The sequence below is a fragment of the Halichoerus grypus genome, chromosome 3, assembly GCF_964656455.1.
Source record: "Halichoerus grypus chromosome 3, mHalGry1.hap1.1, whole genome shotgun sequence".
NCBI lineage: Eukaryota > Metazoa > Chordata > Mammalia > Carnivora > Phocidae > Halichoerus > Halichoerus grypus.
This window is the reverse complement of record NC_135714.1, coordinates 153,324,000-153,341,659: the sequence shown is the minus strand read 5'-3', so window position 1 is coordinate 153,341,659 and position 17,660 is coordinate 153,324,000. Positions and strand designations below refer to the sequence as shown.

General features: G+C 38.2%; 1 protein-coding gene across 3 annotated transcripts in view; it reads left to right on the top strand.

Moving 5' to 3' along the window:
• The window catches only part of PRSS55 (serine protease 55), a 109,772-nt gene that overhangs the window by 51,664 nt on the left and 40,448 nt on the right, over positions 1-17,660 (top strand). Inside the window, exons 2-3 of one of the 3 annotated variants that reach the window (XR_013446582.1) lie at positions 8,276-8,319; positions 15,371-15,660. The exons of the other annotated variants lie outside the window; for them this stretch is intronic. The gene's annotated coding sequence lies outside the window, so the exon portion shown is untranslated. Of the gene's footprint in view, positions 1-8,275; positions 8,320-15,370; positions 15,661-17,660 lie in introns of those variants that run through there. 3 annotated transcript variants of the gene reach the window in all.

The window sequence follows — 17,660 nt, the reverse complement described above, 5'->3', positions numbered from 1 at the left end:
TGCAGATTTTAGCAGGTGACAGTTGTGAGTATCCTCTTGCAAATGGCCACTGTAATGCTGAAGAGAATAGTAAGATCCTTCGAGTATCCTCTTGCAAATGGCCACTGTAATGCTGAAGAGAATAGTAAGATCATTAGCAGTGGGTTCCCATGATTTTTGAAGTTTACAAAGCTCTGGAAAGCAAGCAACTGTTTTTCCTGACTTTTGCACTCAAGCCCTTTTAATAGTTCTGTAAGCATCTGTTTCTATGTCCTAAATCCCTTTTTGCTTGAGATACATAGTGTTTTCTGTTATCCTTTTGGAATATTGACGGATGCCGCATTTGGTACTAAAAGTAGTTCCAGGAAGTTCAACCTCAAAGATGGGAATCTATTTGTTGTCAGACCTGGTGTGATTTGAAGACAATAATGACCTTGTCACTAGCAGAAAATGGGATTCTGGGAGTCCATGGTACACAATGTCAAAACAGCTTCTCAAGTTATTACTTGTCATTCCTGGAATCAGTTACCTATTAAGAGAGACCAGGTGGCTTTTGCAATAGAATACTCTGGTGAAAGAGACAAGTACTAGGGCTATTGCAATGGGCAGCTTACAGAAAACAAACAAACCCAACAATCTTGGGGCTTTTCAACTCAAAGGTATTATCCAGGGGGCAGAGAAGCCTCCACAATTGCACTAAAAGAATCTCATATCTATTGTATCAAAAATCCAACCCAGAGTAGGTCCTGTAGGTGGCAGAATTACAACATAACTTGAATTCACAACCTCTTCAGATGCTCACATAAAAGTGATTAATTGGGAAAGAAGGTGACCAAGAAATTCACAATGGCATATTTGGATGGATTAAGATAAATCAGTGTACTTTAAAACCCCAAGTCCCACTGAGCTTGCCTTCCTGTCAGAGGCAGCTCTCTACCTCTTTCTGGGAAGGCCCATCTTCCCTTGCTTGAAGTCTGTAATGACTTAGCTGAAATAATTACTTTTCCAGGCGATGCTGATTCTCTCCACAACATACTCCTACCACCTCTCATAGGAGTCAAAACTAAAAGGAGAGTCATCCCAATAGACTTCATAGGGGATCAGTTCAAATCTGACCCAGAAGATTATATGCATTAAAAGAACTGTGGCATTCTGCTAATGTGTATTTGCAGAAACCCAAGGGTTATGAGTGAGAATGAATTCTGATGGAGTTAGATGAGGGATAAAGTAAAATGTGATTAGGCCAAATTTATCAATCTAGTTACACTTAAGAGAAATTCTGTATTCAAATGAGTTAGCTGAAGCAGCTGGAAATGGCTCTGACAAATAATGGCCTACATGAAATGGAATTCCTTTGTGGAATATAAAAGAAGGAATCCAAAGCTTTGGATAGGAATGTCAGAATGGATTTATTGTGTGACCTGCTCACCCATCCTCTAACTCTATCCCTCATATGAGTCCCAAGGACACCGTGTTAAATTAGGCATTGAAAAATGATTTCCAAGGGGAGCATCAGCATTCTTGTAATACCCTGTTGTGACCATCATCTGCAGGCTGAGGACGATGTGACACACAAACCATCTGGCAGAAGATTGACTACACTTGGCCCCTTCTTTTGTGGAATAGGCAGCAATTTTTTATCATAGTAATAGACGTTTATTTTGTATATGGATGTGACCACCTTGCCCACATGCTTCTGCCACCCCATCACACATAACTTACTAAATACTGTTATTCATCATATGGTTTTCCATTTGGCATAACTTCTGACCAACTGGTTATAATGCAACAGAAATGAGGCAATAAGCTGATGCCCTTGAGATTCACTGATCTTACCATGCATCTCACCACCCAGGATAAGCATGCCTACTAGAACAGTAGAATGGCCTACTGAAGGTTCCATAACCAAGCCTGTTGAGATCTAACAATATATGATGTTGGAGTGCTCTTTTACAAAGTATGGTATATATTAAGAACCTGTATTCAATAGGTGGTGCCAATTCTCCCATGGCTAGAAAACATGGGTGTATAAATCAAATAATAGAAATGAGACTGGTTCCAATTACTATTTACCCAATGATCCATTCAAAAAATGTTTTACTCCATTTCACTACAACTTTGAGCTTTGAAGGTCTAGAAGCCTTAGTTCCCAAAGGAAGAGTGCTTCTCCCAGGGAATACAATGGATCTATTGATTTGTGAGTTGAGACTGCTACCTGGCCATTTAGAGCTCCCCATGCCATTGAACCAAGAGACAAAGAAGGAGTTAATGTGCTGACCGAAATGGTTGACCCTGCTCATCAAGAGAAGAATTTTACTGCAAGTAGATTTTAGACAAGGAGTCCATGAAATCCTCCAGGGATACTCTTAGTATTTCATTATCCAAAAGGAGAAATAGAAAACTATACAACCCAATATAGGCAAAACCACCAAGAGCTCAGAAATGAGCTGAGCTTCGTTCAAGAATTCACACATAGCAGCCATGGCTCCAGTTGTACACTCAAGAACTGTAGTAGCTGCCCAGATTTTCATGTTTGTGTATACCGATTTCCCTTTTTTCCTTCCTTTCCCTGGTGTTGGTGGTCATTAAATTTATTATTTAGTCTTTTTTTTAAGATTTTATTTATTTGAGAAAGGGAGAGAGAGCACAAGTCAGCGGGAGGAGCAGAGGGAGAGGGACAAGCAGACCCCTCGCTGAGCAAGGAGCCCGATGCGGGGCTCCATCCCAGGACCCTGGGCTCATGACCTGAGCTGTAGGCAGACATTTAACTGACTGAGCCCCCCAGGCGCCCCTATTATTTAGTCCTTAGATACAAGATTGGGATAGCCAAGGAGGTGCACTATTCAAATCTGCTTCGAGAGAAACTGCTGCTGGAGTGTAGTTGGTAACAGCTTTCAGCTGCTACTCCTTTGGATCCATCAGGCAGTCAGGCCAAGAACACCCTTTTCTCGGGCTGCACCCAGGCAATGATTGAGAGTAGCAGGCAAGGGGTACTAGAGCAGGTCCATTATGAGCAAACATGGCAATCTTTGCTCAGGAGCTCCCATCAATTTGATCAAGACTTTCTCAGACCTGCCCTGGGGTTTGAAGATGCCCTGCCTACTGCCACTTCCCTGCCTTTTATTCTTCCTAGGCATTTCCCCCCAATAAATCCCTTTCACATATAATTCTTAGCATCTGCTTCTTGGCAGACCCAAAGTGACACAAAGACACAAGTGGGAATTCCTGAAAGAGGAATGATTATCACCCAGAGATGGATATTGTGATTTATGAGACTTTCGGTTCCTGCTTTGGGGAAGAGGATCAGAGTGCTTGTGTGTTTGTATGAAGAATATTTGTATTGTGTTGGGCAGATGCATGCTATTGTTGCTATTCTTGTTTTCTAGAATTTTTTTTAAAGATTTTATTTATTTGACAGAGAGATACACAGCGAGAGAGGGAACACAAGCAGGGGGAGTGGGAGAGGGAGAAGCAGCTTCCATCTGAGCAGGGAGCCCAATGCGGGGCTCGATCCCAGGACCCTGGGATCATGACCCGAACCGAAGGCAGACGCTTAATGACTGAGCCACCCAGGCGCCCCTGTTTTCTAGAATTTTTAACATAGTATAAATTTGTGTATATAAGCTGAGAAGCCAAAGGGGTATGGATTTGCTAGCTAGTGTCTAGTAGCACTCAAAATCCAGTTCCCTAAAACCTAAATCCCCGTTTTTCTGTATCATGAGGTCTGAAAGCCAATGAATTACAGTTCCCAGCATCCTTGCACTGACATTTTAGATGTGATTCGGGGTCCAATGAGATGCACCTTGCTAATATTTGAGATGCAGAAGGGAGGCGGTAGCAGTAGCAGCTGAAACTGGGTTCCAGTAGAGTTGAGTTTTTATAGTGACCTAACTCCTCATTCCCTCCATGTCATCAGCCTCAGGGCTGCGAGACAGCTGGGCATGGGAGAGAGGAAGCTATGTTTTCTGCTTCTTCCCAATTACTGGCTGCAGCACCAGCCTCCTGGCCTCAGGTCAGAGCCACAAAGATGTGGCCTGAAAATTAGCAGAGACCCATGACTTCTGCTTATAAAACCCTGGGCAAACTGGAGAAACAATCCTGTAACTAAACCTACTCTTGTACTGAGTTTCTATCTGCTAACTTCACCCAGATCTGCTTTATTCTCTTATCCTTATTTTCCCTTTAATTATCTCTCATAAGTACTAGTTTTACCATTCCTTATGCATTCTACTTTGCAAAATGAGAAGAGATCATAAACATTTTGAGTGTTCTTTTTTCCTTTTCGTTTCTTTTTGTAAATTATGGTAAAATATTTAAGACAAAAGTGGTACAAATAATAATATAATAAACACCATGTATACTTCACACTTCAAGAAATAAAACACCATGAACCCACTTGAAGGTCTCTGTGGGTCTCTCCACCTCCTCCAGTCATAATAAATAGCCTGAGCTGTGTGTTTATCTTTTCCTTGAATTTTTTTAAATTTATTTTTTAATTTAAATTCAGTTAATTAGCATATAATGTATTATTGGTTTCAGGGGTAGAAGCCAGTGATACATCAGTCTTCTATAATACCCAGTGCTCATTACATCACGTGCCCTCCTTAATGTCATCACCCCGTTACCCCATCCCTCCACCCCCTCCCCTCCAGCAACCCTCAGTTTGTTTCCTATGATTAAGAGAAGAGTCTCTTATGGTATAATCCCTTGAATTTATAATTTTTCTGTATCTGAATATATACTAATTGTAATGTCTTACATATTTTTAAAAATGTGTAGAAAGTATTATCATAGTTAGCACATTTTTCTGCAACTTGTTTTCGTCTGTGATTGTGATCTACACTGATCAGTTTAACTCTAGTTCCTGTATGTATTCACCTCTAAATGGTACTCTGTTGTATGGCTATACTAAAACTTATTCATGTCTCTGATGATGAGCATTAATGTTTTTTGTTAATTTTTTATTACATGCTGTGATGCTATAGATATGTACATATGTGTACATATATAGATATACATATAGATATGTACATCACCTTCTCAGTCTCAAATGTTTTTAAATATGAAAAAAATATTAGTGAAGATCTGTTAATGATAAACTATTTTCAAAATCTGTTTTACATTAATGATAGTTTTGGTGTCAACAATTTAAAAATATGGTGGTTATTTTCTCTCAGCACTGGTAATTCCAATATCTTTTGGCTTCCATTGTTGCTGCCTAGAAGTCTATCAATTCAATGTACTTTTATAACTACAGTTTCTCTTGCCTGTGTTGATTTTGACATTTTCTCTGTCTCTGCTGTTTTGCAATTTCACTAAAATGTGTTAGTCTATAAATTCTGCTGCAGATTTGTGCTTTCCTGAATTGGAGGATTCGTTTTTTTCATCAATTCTTGGTCATTGATTCATTGAACATTTTCTTTCCTCCATCATTTCCATTCTCTCCTTCTGAAATTCCAGTAGCCATATGTTAGAGCCTTTCAATTTGTCCTCCTTATTTTGTAACTTCTTTCTCATATTTCTCATGTTTTGTTGTTTTGTTTTTAGCATTCTCAGTAATTTGTTCAGGTCTATCTACTGGTTTACAGATCATGTTTCTTATTGCCATAAATTCTATTTGATTCTTTTTTGATTTTTGTCTGGCCATTTTTATAGGATTTTGTTTGTAGTCTCAAGTTTTCAGTTCCTTCCTTCTTGTTATGTAATTGCTTATATTCATTGTCTAATAACTTAAATATCTGAATTCTTTGGGTGTATAATCTGTTCTTCCTGCTTTCTTTCATGGTGGCTTATTTCCTATATGAATTTAGGAAATTTATATTTTGAACTCATGATTTGCTGAACTTAAACTGTGGGCATCTGTAGGGAACTATGATTAGAGTTGCCAGTTTAGGGGAAAAAACAAGATACCTAGTTAAATTTGAATTTCAGATAAACAATACTTTAAGTATTCCTCAGACATGTCATGCTGCATATTTATACTAAAACTTTTTTTCATTGTTTATCTGAAATTCAAATTTAACTTTGTGACATGTATTTTATCTGGCAGCTCTACCTATGCTGAAGATACATGTTTCTAGAGAAGATTTGTTCTTATTTCATCTATGTTGTTATGTTATGTTAGTCACCATACAGTACATCATTAGTTTTTGTTGTTCTTGTTTCTGAGAGATTTCCTGGGATACATCCAACTGGGACCACTTTTTCAGTTTGGTGTTTTCTGGGTTATGTACAAGGTTCACTTTGAGATTTAACACACTTATAAGGATAGGGTCATGTTTACCCTTTCTGAGAATTCTTTCCCTATCTAAAGGGCTAAAACAAAGAATATCTCCTTTTGCCAGAGGATGGGTTTGTTTTTTTTTTCCCTAGCTTATAATCCTTTAAGTGTCCATTCTTTGTGAATGGTTCTCAGTTTGTACCACCTACCTTACAAAAGCTCAAGCTCTAATCCCCCACATGACCATTAAAATCCAACAGTCTAGGTTTATGTAACCTGTTCATATAACTTAATGCTCTAGACCTCTTGTTGGCTTTTCATTCTGGATAACAACTCTGGACTCCTACTTCTGTTTTGTGTTTGACTCCCTAAACTTTTCCTTACTTTCTTATGGGATCAGCTGTGCATTTTGAAGGATGTTTGTTGAATTTTAGCCTTCATTCGTAGATGTTTACTAAAAAGAAAGTTTTTCAAATTATTTTGTAGCCCATATTAGCTCAGAAATATTCCCTTTTTATTTACTTTAACAAATGTGAGAAAGATGCTAAAAACTAAATTGATCTGAGAGTCAAGAAATATGAATTTTAGTCCTGAATCTGTTCATAACTTTTAGCAAAACCTTGTCTTCTTTAGAGCTCAGTTTCCTTAAAAGTAAAAGGAAGGTTAGGATTGATTTCCATCAGTGTTTTTCAAATGGTGATTCACATTTCACATCCTATTATTATTGAGTCATGCAATTTAGTGGATAGTAACTAGCATATGGAAGAATGTGCATTGTTTCATGAAAATTTAGCTTCAGGTGTGTGTGTGTGTGTGTGTGTGTGTGTGTGTGTGTGTGTGTGTTCCAGGTCATGATGTAGGATCTACTCTTTACTGTGGGTTACACAGGCTATCATTATAGGCATTGGTCCCCCTCATTGATCAGAACCTCCCTTGCAGTGAGTGGGCATTGATGCGAAACACAGAGGTTTCTCCTCAGTTCTATCCACATGCCTCTTTTTCTAGACCTTTTTACTTTGGATATTTCAGTCTTGCTTTTCCAAGACCATGACCAGCCAGCCAAGCTGTTCACCACTGCCCATGAGGCCTGACTTCATACTACCTATTTCTCCATACAAAGGATATGACCAAATGAACTGTTCAGAGCTCTGCCCACAGGGCTATTGCTCCTCCTCATCACATCATTCAAGGCCAGCCCTGAGTAGGTCTATATTGTGGCAGAAGTCCATCTTCATGGCCTCTGTGGAACCACGACTGAGAGCTTTTCCTTTGTCGTCAGCTGGCTTAGGGCCTCTTATTAAGTCAATATATAAGGTGAGAGAGAAGCTTTATTGCAACAGAGATAGCGGACATAGGGACCTAAGCAACCTTTCATGTTAATTACTTAGACTTGCTTGTGCTCAATCCTAAATTTTCATTAGAAGATGGAGTGTTTCTGGCCTGCCAAACCATGTGAATTGGTGGGTTATGATAGGTAGTTCTTGTCCCATAGTTACTTGGTGTCTCATGGCTAGGGGCTCACTCTACTATAACTCTAGCTCATCAGGAATTGTTTTACAAATTCTCAGCTGCAGAAGGCAGATTGCTTCAGATCCATAACAGTCTACAATTCTCTTATTCTGGCTTGCCAGAGACTCCATACAATGTCCATACCTACCATAGTAATATGGACACAAACAGAGATTAGGGTTGATTGGGGTAGGCAAGTTATAGTGGAGAAGTATTAGAACACACACAATCCCCTGAACTCTCATTACTTTAGACTGAGCACAGATGGTCTGTAAATACCATAGTTAGTGTTCCAGGAGAGAGGAGCTCCATGGTCATAATTCTCTACATTTTTACTGGATGGGGGAAAACAGGGAACATCTCTGGGACTATGTAACATTGGATGCTTCATGGATTGAGAAAGTGATCTTATTTGAAAAGAGGAGTTTCAGGAGCTCAGCAGTAAAGAGTGTTAGCCTCTTCTTCATTGAGCTAACTCAGGCCTACTGAACCAAGCCTCTGTTGAGCTATCAAAAATAGGACGAAAATGAGCCTTCAGGATCATTCAAAGTTTTTTTTCTCACACAGATTTGGTGTCATTGGATCAATTGGTCATCTGGCCAAAGTGGCAGGTCAGTTTGTACTGTATCTTGAACTCCATGCAAAATCTTCTCTTGCTTTGAGCCCCACAATCAACTGAAAAATTCTGAGGCACTAATAAATGGGTTGGAGTATTATTTCCAATGATAGTATATGCTATCTATAAGATCCAAGGAGGACCCACCAATTGCTGTGCCCTTTTCTTAGTGACAGTAGGTGTACAATGCAAGAAGTTGTCCTCTCTCTTAGAGTGGATACCTGAGATGTCCAGATCATTGGACCCCTAAAAATGTTACTAATGTATCAGACCTCTGAATCTTTATCTTTCATCCTCTGGAGTGATATGTCTTACCAGGGCATTCAAAGTACTTTCCAATTCCTATTCCCTGGGACTGATAAGCAAGATGACATTAATATAGTGGACTAATGTGGTATTCTATCTTGTGACAGAGAGCAAGACAGTGGATATCAGCTACTATATTTTCCAGGTCAATGCAAACCACTTTTAATCTTCTTTCATAGAGGAAATGGAAAAGAATGATTTCTCCAGATCCATAATTACATACCATGTGCCAGAGTATGGGTTGTAATAATGATGCCACATAAAGCATAACAGCTCAATTGGGGCTGCCAATTGATAAAATGTATGGCAAGTATATTATCGTCTGCCATGATTCATCTGGATTTCTGCCGGGACCATGACAGTTAATTGAATGGAGATATGATGGGGATTCTCCTTTAAGTCTTGAGAGTGGTACTAATATTGGCAAGTCCACCTAGGATGCAGTACTGCTTCTGGTTAACTACCATAGTGGAAATTGTGATATGGTGCTCAAATTCCCCCTTCAGGAATCTCTCTGACTTATTTCCCCATCTGTCAACTCTCTTTGGGAATTGCATTGACTGAAGAGAGCCTCTTCATCTAAGGCCATGTCTAAAGTTTTCCAAAGGATCCCCACATTGAATGACTGATCAATGTAGGGAATATAAAGTTCTGGCTCCCTCATCTCAATTAGAGACAACTGTGGAGGGCCATTCCAGCTTCAGAGGACCTCATGGAGTTACTGAGGCCTTCACTGAAATTGTATCACAGCCCAAGTTTTCCTTTAGCTGGTCTTGCTTCCTTCTCCCCACAGGTGTTTACCCTGAAGGCACTCCCTAATAAACCTCTTGCACAGTCTAAGAGTCTGCTTCCTAAGGAACCCAAACAATGGCAACTATCTTGATCAATAGGGGCATTATCAGGGTTTTTCTACTATAAAGGTTCTTAGACTTGAGAATGAATAGAAGGGTCCGGGTTCTGCTGGCTGCTAAGTATAACCATCCTTGTGTGCACCCAGGAACCAGAAAAATGAATCTATTGGATGGGGTCCATAAATCTGTTGTATCTACTTTGACTCAGACTTGGGCCAGGACTATAACAGGAGGGCCATAATGACATTTTGGGTCCCTAGTAACAGTATCATCTCAGATGACTTATCCAACTGCTTTCAAAATATCTGAGTATTCTCCTTTCCCCCAGAGTACAGCTACCCTGGTAAATGAAAAGGGTGTTGACACAGGAAGGGATGAAGGACAGGACCAATAATTCAATCTGCTAGAGCAAGCATGAGAGCATATAAAAGAACTGAGAGTAGGAGGGAAAATTTTTTAGACTGAGTGATCAGGGACTCTGAAGAAGTGACGTTTAAAATGAGACCTGGCTAATAAGTAAGAGTTAGCATAAGGAAGATTGGTGAAAAGATGAAAAGAATGTTCCAGGCAAAGGACGAGCATATGGGAAGGCCCTGGAGGAGAAAAGAGCTTGGCCCATTGAAAGAATGGAATGATCAGTGTGGTTTCACCCAGTAAGTGAAGTGGAGACATCAGTGGGAGAGATGGGATTTGTGGGCTACATCAGGAATATCCAGAGTTAAAGTCAAGAGGTTTTCAAGAGTAGTCAAGGTTCAGGATTTCATAAGCTTCTGAGCGATGTGTATAAAACAGGAAATATTTGGACAAATGTTTGTTATCCAATTTAAAAAAAGCTCCATTACTTCACCTTAAAGGTTTCCCTATTTAGTGACATAATAGTATGAACAATCCTCTCTTAGAGAAGGAAAGTCTTTACTCCTTGGCTACGGCTTCTACGAAACACTAATGTTCCCTTTGAGGTATTCTTTTAAATGTCATCCCCTGATAATGCCCATTTTCACATCCTGCCTTATCTTGCAAGCCCCAGACACCTCAGGAAGATCTATCTGTGCCTCTCTTAATGCGCATACTGTGAAATGAATTATTAATATACATATTAACACAATTGATATGTGCATAAACATATAGCACAACTATTCTTACACAGGATTTAAAACTGCCTACTTATACCTCACTACAAAAGAGGATTTAAGGTTACCCATGAGTAACCCCTGAGAATAGTCTAAAGTTTGAACCTCCACCCCACCCATAAAATGTCATAGATAAGGAAAGACTGAAGTACAGAAGAAACTAAGAAGGTATGTTCATCTCTACATTTTGCCTCCATTAAAGCAATAAACTGGTAGTTCTCAAATATCAGCTACTATGAGTACTGCCAAATGATAGCTCATAATTTTTTATTTGTCTCTTTAAAAAATAACTATTTAAACAAAATTGGAAACCATTCTCTCTCTCTCTCTCTTTTGGTTTATAATGTAAATAAGCAAATTGTATGACAACAATAGAATAAAGGTTAAAGGTGAGGGGAAGAAGTGTACTTTTACAAGGTTTTTATACTAAACATGCATTGTATATCATGTGAAGGTAGTCTGTCATAAGTTAAAGATGTATACTGTAAGCAAGGGTAGCAAACTTTTTCTTAAAGGAACACGTAGTAAATGTTTTAGACTTGTGTGCCATAGAGTATTTGTCCCAATTTCCTCACCTCTGCTGTTTTAGCTTGAAAGCAGCTATAGACAATGTAAATGAATGGGTATGGCTGCCTTCCAATATCTAATTTACAGAAACAGGCCCACAGGCCTAATTTTCCAACTCCTACTATAAACCTTAAATCAGTTACTAAAATAAAAATTTTATTTTTTTATTTGTTTTAAGATTTTATTTATTTATCTGAGAGAGTGAGTGAGAAGGAGAGAGAGCACAAGCCAGCCGTGGGGGAGAGGCAGAAGGAGAGGGAGAAGCAGACTCCCTGCTGAGCAAGGAGCCCAATGCAGGACTAGATGCCAGGATTCTGGGATCATGACCTGAGCCAGAGGCAGACGCTTAACTGACTGAAACATCCAGGCACCCCAATAAAAATTTTAAAAAGAGTTCTAGCTAGTAAGCCAAGAAAGATGATACAATGGGATCATAAAAAATAATTAACTCAAAAGAAGCATTTTAAAAAGGACAAATAGGAAAGAAATTGCAAGATGCTAAACTTAAACCCAATCATGTCATGAGTTACATTAACTATAAATGGTTTAAATATGCCAATTAAAATGCAGATGTTGCCAAATTGGATAAAACAGCAATATCCAATTATATACTGCTTATAATTAAATCACTTTAAATATAAAGACAAAAATTGTTTAAAAGTAAAAGAATGGGAAAAGTTATATCATGATAAAACTAGTCAAAATAAAGCTAGAGTGCCTATATTAGTATTAGAGAAAGTAGATTTTAGAGCAAAGAATATAGCAAGAGTAAAGGTTATTTCATAATTGTAAAGTGGCCAATTAATCAAGAGGGAATAACAATCCAAAACCTTGTGCACCTAACAACTTCAAGAGACCTAAGACAAAAACTGGTAGACTTCCAAGAAATAATAGACAATTTTAGTTGCAGATGTCAATACTCCTGTCTCAACAATTGGTAAAATAAGTAGACATATCAGTTCGTGTATAGAAGTCATTGACAATATGATCAACCAACTTGATCTTACTTAGATTTATCAAACACTCCATCCATTGACAACAGAGTACACATTTTCCCCCTGAGTACCCCAGAGCATTTATCAAGATAGACTATATTCTGGGTCATAAAAATAGTCTCAATAAATTTTAAACAATTCAAGTTATACAATGTATGTGCTAGGACCACAGTGGAATTAAATTAAAATCAATAACACAATAATATCTGGAAAATACCCCAGTACTTAGAAACTGTATAACATACTTCTACATAACCCATGGGTCAAAGAAGAAACCAAAAGGGAAAATAGAATGCTTTTTGAACTGAATGAAAATGAAAATTTATAGTACTAAATCTCTATATTAGAAAACAACAAAAGTCTTAAACAAGTGAACTCAGCTTCCAACTTATGAAATAAGAAAGAAAAGAGTGGGTGCCTGGGTGGCTCAGTCATTAAGCATCTGCCTTTGGCTCAGGTCATGATCCCAGGGTCCTGGGATCGAGCCCCACATTGGGCTCCCTGCTCGGTGGGAGGTCTACTTCTCCCTCTCCCACTCCCCCTGCTTGTGTTCCTGCTCCTGCTATCTCTCTTTCTGTCAAATAAATAAATAAAATCGTTAAAAAAATTAAGAAAGAAAAGAGCAAGTGAAAATCCAAATAAGCAAAAAATAGGAAACGATAAATATAAGATAAAAATTAATGAAATAGAAAAATAATAGAGACAATCAGTAAACCAAAAGCTGATTTTCTGATATTAAAAATATATATATATACCTATAGACAGACTGATTAGGAAAAAAAAAGAGAGATAGCACAAATTACCGATATCTTATGCTAAAAAGACGTATTTTAAAAGGACAATTAGAGGTTATACAAATATTTAAAGAATAACATTATGAAAACACCTTATGCCAAAAAAAGTTGACAACTTAGATGGAAATAGACAAATTCTTTGAAAGACACAAATTACCAAACTGCCAAAACTCACTCAAGAATAAATAGATAATCTGAGTAGCTCTCTATCTACTAAAGAAATTGAATTTATGCTTAAAAATCTTCCAGCAAAGAAAATTCCAAGTCCAGATGAACCCACTGGTGAATTCTACCAAACATTTAAGGAAGAAATAATACCAATTCTATACAAGCTCTACTAGAAAATTGAAAAGGAGGGATTATTTCTATATTCTATATGAGGTTCTATATGAGGTTCAGCACTGCCCTGTTACCAAAATTAGACAAAGACAGTACAAAAAAACTTCAGATCAATATCCCTCAGAAACATAGATGTAAAAATTTTAGTAAATTGAATCCAACAATATATAAAAAGGAAAATAAACCACAATCAATTAGAGTTTAGCATAGGAATGCAAAGTTAGTTTAAAAAGATTCAAAGATCAATTCGAAGATTTGAATAAAAAGATTCAAAAATCAACCTTTGAAACCATAAAAATCTGATCAAAGAAATAAATCAGGGAAACATAAAATATATAAAATGGAGACGTATCTCATGTACGTGGATAGGAAGACTCAATATTGTCAAAATTTCAGTTCTTCCCAACTTAATCTATAGATTAAACACAATTCAAATCAAGTTACTTTGTAAATATTGACCATCTGTTCCTAATACTTATATGGAAAGGCAAAATTGAAGTTGAAAGATGGAGACTACCAGACTTCAAGACTTACTACAAAGCTACAGTAATCAGGACAGTGTAGTATTGACAAAAGAGTAGACAAATAGACCAATGCCACAGAAATAAATCCACACAAATATAGTCAACTGAAGTATGACAAAGGAGCAAAGACAAGTCAATGTAGAAAAAAGAGTCTTTTCAACAAACGGTGCTGGAAACACTGGACATTCAAAAAATACAAAAATACAAAAAAAATACAAAAAAATGAATTTAGACACAAACTTTATACCTTTCACAAAAATTAACTCAAAATGGATCATAAACATCAATGTAAAATGTAAAATTTTAACATTCCTAGAAGATAATATAGGAGAAATCCTAGGTGACCTTGGGTTCCGTGATGACTTCTTAGATACACCAAAGCATGGGGCACCTGGGTGGCTCAGTTGGTTAAGCATCTGCCTTCAGCTCAGGTCAGATCCCAGGGTCCTGGCATCGAGTCCTGCATCAGGCTCCTTGCTCAGCAGGGAGCCTGCTTCTCCCTCTGCCTGCCGCTCCCCCTGCTTGTGCTCTCTCTCAATCTGACAAATAAATAAATTTAAAAATCTTTAAAAAAAAAAAGATACCATTACAGGCCTATTAAAATAGTTAAAATCCAGAATACTGATAATACCAAATGTTGGTGAGGATGTGGAGCCACAGAAACTCATTTATTGCTGGTGGGAATGCAAAATGGTACAATCACTTTGGAAAAGCTTGGCAGTTTCTTACAAACTTAAATTTGCTGTCAATTATGCTCCATGGTATTTACTTTACCATTGGGTATTTACCCAAATGAGTTGAAAACTTATGACCACAGAAAAACCTGTGCATGAATGTTTTATAGCAGCTTTACATATAATTGCCAAAACATGGAAGCAACCAAGATGTCCCTTGGTAAGTGAATGGATAACTAAACTGCAGTATATCCAGATAACGGAGTAGTTTTCAGCAATAAAAAGACATGAGCTATCAAGGAAAGAAAAGACATGGAGGAAACTTTAATGCACGTTAAAACAAGCCAATCTGAGAAGTCCACACACCATATGATTCCAACTACATGACATTCCAGAAAACACAAAAACTATGTAGGCAGTAAAAAGATCAGTAGTTGCCGGGAATTTAGGGGTAGAAGGATGAATAGGAGGAGCACTGGTGATTTTTAAAGCAGTGAAACTATTCTGTATGATATTGTAATGGTGGACATGTCATACATTTGTTAAAACCCATAGAATGTGCCACATAAAGAATGAACTCTAAACTATAAACTTGTTAATAATCTACCAATATTGAATTATTAATTGTAATAAATGTACCATACTAATGCGAAATGTTAAAAATAGGGGAAATTGGGAGGGGTGGGAGTATTTGGGAACTGTCTGTACTTTCTGCTCAATTTTTCTGTAAACCGGTACCTACTCAAAAAAGTATATTAACTGATGGTTGCCAGAGGGAAAGTGGATGGGTGGGGAGTGAAATTGATAAAGGAGACCAAGGGTACACTTTTTTTTTTTTTAAAGATTTTTATTTATTTATTTAACAGAGATAGAGAGAGAGCACAAGTAGGCAGAGCGGCAGACAGAGGGAGAAGGAGAAGCAGGCTCTCCGCCGAGCAGGGAGCCCGATGCGGGGCTCGATCCCAGGACCCTGGGATCATGACCCGAGCTGAAGGCAGCCGCTTAACCGACTGAGCCACTCAGGCGCCCCAGGGTACACTTATCTTGATGAGCACTGAATAACGTATAGGATTGTTGAATCATTATATTGTATATTTGAAACTAATGTCACACTGTATGTTAATTATACTTCAATAAATTTTTTGAATACCAAAAAGTCTATCAATTTTTTAAAATGTAAAAGTGAAAAAAAAGAAAAAAACAAAAAACAGTCTTTGTGACTTTGAGTTAGGCAAAGATTTCCTAGTTACAACACCAAAAGCATGAACCATAGAAGAAAACATTGGTAAATTGGGATTCATGAAAATTAAAAACTTCTGTGCTTCAAAAGTCATGAGGAAAGCTTTGGGTTAATAGGTACATTCATTCTCTTGATTGTGGTGATCATTTCATGAGTGTATACATATGTCAAAACTTACCTAATTCTTTACTTCAATGTGTACACACAAAGCTGTTAAAACTTTTAAAATTTAAAAGAATGACCCAGAGAGCTTCTAATGCAGATGCCTTGGGCCTCACCCCTAGAACTCCTAATTTTGTAAGCCTGAGATAAAGTCTAGGAATCTGCATTTTTACCAGGCATCCAGGTAATTCTAGTCCTAGGGAGGAAGGAAATATTCCTCCAGACTGTCCTCAGACTCCAGACTGCAACATCAATCCTTTCTTGGGTCTCCAGTCTGCTGGTCTCCCATGCAGATTTCAGACTTACCAGCCTCCATAATTGCATGAGTCAATTTCTTAAATAAAACTCTAATTCTCTCCCTCCCCCTCCATATGCAATTTTTTCTGTTTCTCTGGAAAACTCTAATATGGTCAGTAAAATAATAATATCCCACAAAAATAATCACTATGAGACTCCTTGAAAAGATTCATAAATTTGGATGTGGCTACATAAATGTGGTTCATACACATTTAAGACTGGAACCTTACATATTTTTTTTTTTTTAAGATTTTATTTATTTATTTGACAGAGAGAGACATAGTGAGAGAGGGAACACAAGCAGGGGGAGTGGGAGAGGGAGAAGCAGGCTTCCCATGGAGCAGGGAGCCTGATGCGGGGCTCGATCCCAGGAATCTGGGATCATGACCTGAGCCGAAGGCAGACGCTTAACGACTGAGCCACCCAGGCGCCCCTGGAACCTTACATATTTACATCCTTATATTTTTACAACGCCTGATACATATTCAGTATTCACAGGGTATCTGAATGAATGAATGTTTTTCTCTTTATGGACTCCTGTGGGGCTGCATATAGTTGATTGTCTTCTTTGCATCTTCTAATTCTGGTCATGTCCATGCCAGTTTGACTTAACCAAGAAAGAATCTTGGGAAGACTCTACCAGTAGTCCCTGACTGCACTTTATAGCACTGATCTTTTTTTTTTTTAAAGATTTTATTTATTTATTTGACAGAGAGTGACACAGCAAGAGAGGGAACACAAGCAGGGGGAGTGGGAGAGGGAGAAGCAGGCTTCCCACAGAGCAGGTTGCCTGATGCGGGGCTCGATCCCAGGACCCTGGGATCATGACCTGAGCCGAAGGCAGACACTTAACAACTGAGCCACCCAGGTGCCCCTATAGCACTGATCTTTAAACATTGTCTCACTGAGCTGATGGAATTAAAGCTGATCGCAAGCTTGGCAATACTATGTTCCATGTTACACAATAACACAAATGTCAGAGTGCTCAAACACCTTGAGATTCATCTGATCAAATCTTACTCATAGATAAAGAAACCAAGGTCCAGAAACATGAAGTGACTTCTCAAGATTGGGTTTCCAACACTATCCTGAAGCCTTCTTTGACCTTTTTGGAGGTCATCTTTATTCCTCTGGGATCCCCCATGTACTGCTTGTACCTCTTTTTAGTGCTGTATTTGGTCTTCCTTCACTAGGTTTGCAATATTTGGGAGATTGAATCAATGTCTAACTTCCAGGGTTTAGCATAGAAGCTAAACTCATAGTCAATGCTTCATAGATGCTTGTGTAAAGATGGGAGGGAAGAAAGGAGGAGGAGGAGAAGAAGTAAGGATGGGTTTAAAGCTTAGTGATTTGATTTATCACTAGTAAACATGGTGGCAAGCCACATTTGAGAACCCAAGCCCAACAATAGTGGGTACGTTGGAACATGAAGCAGGGAGCTTCTCCAGGCTCCTGAG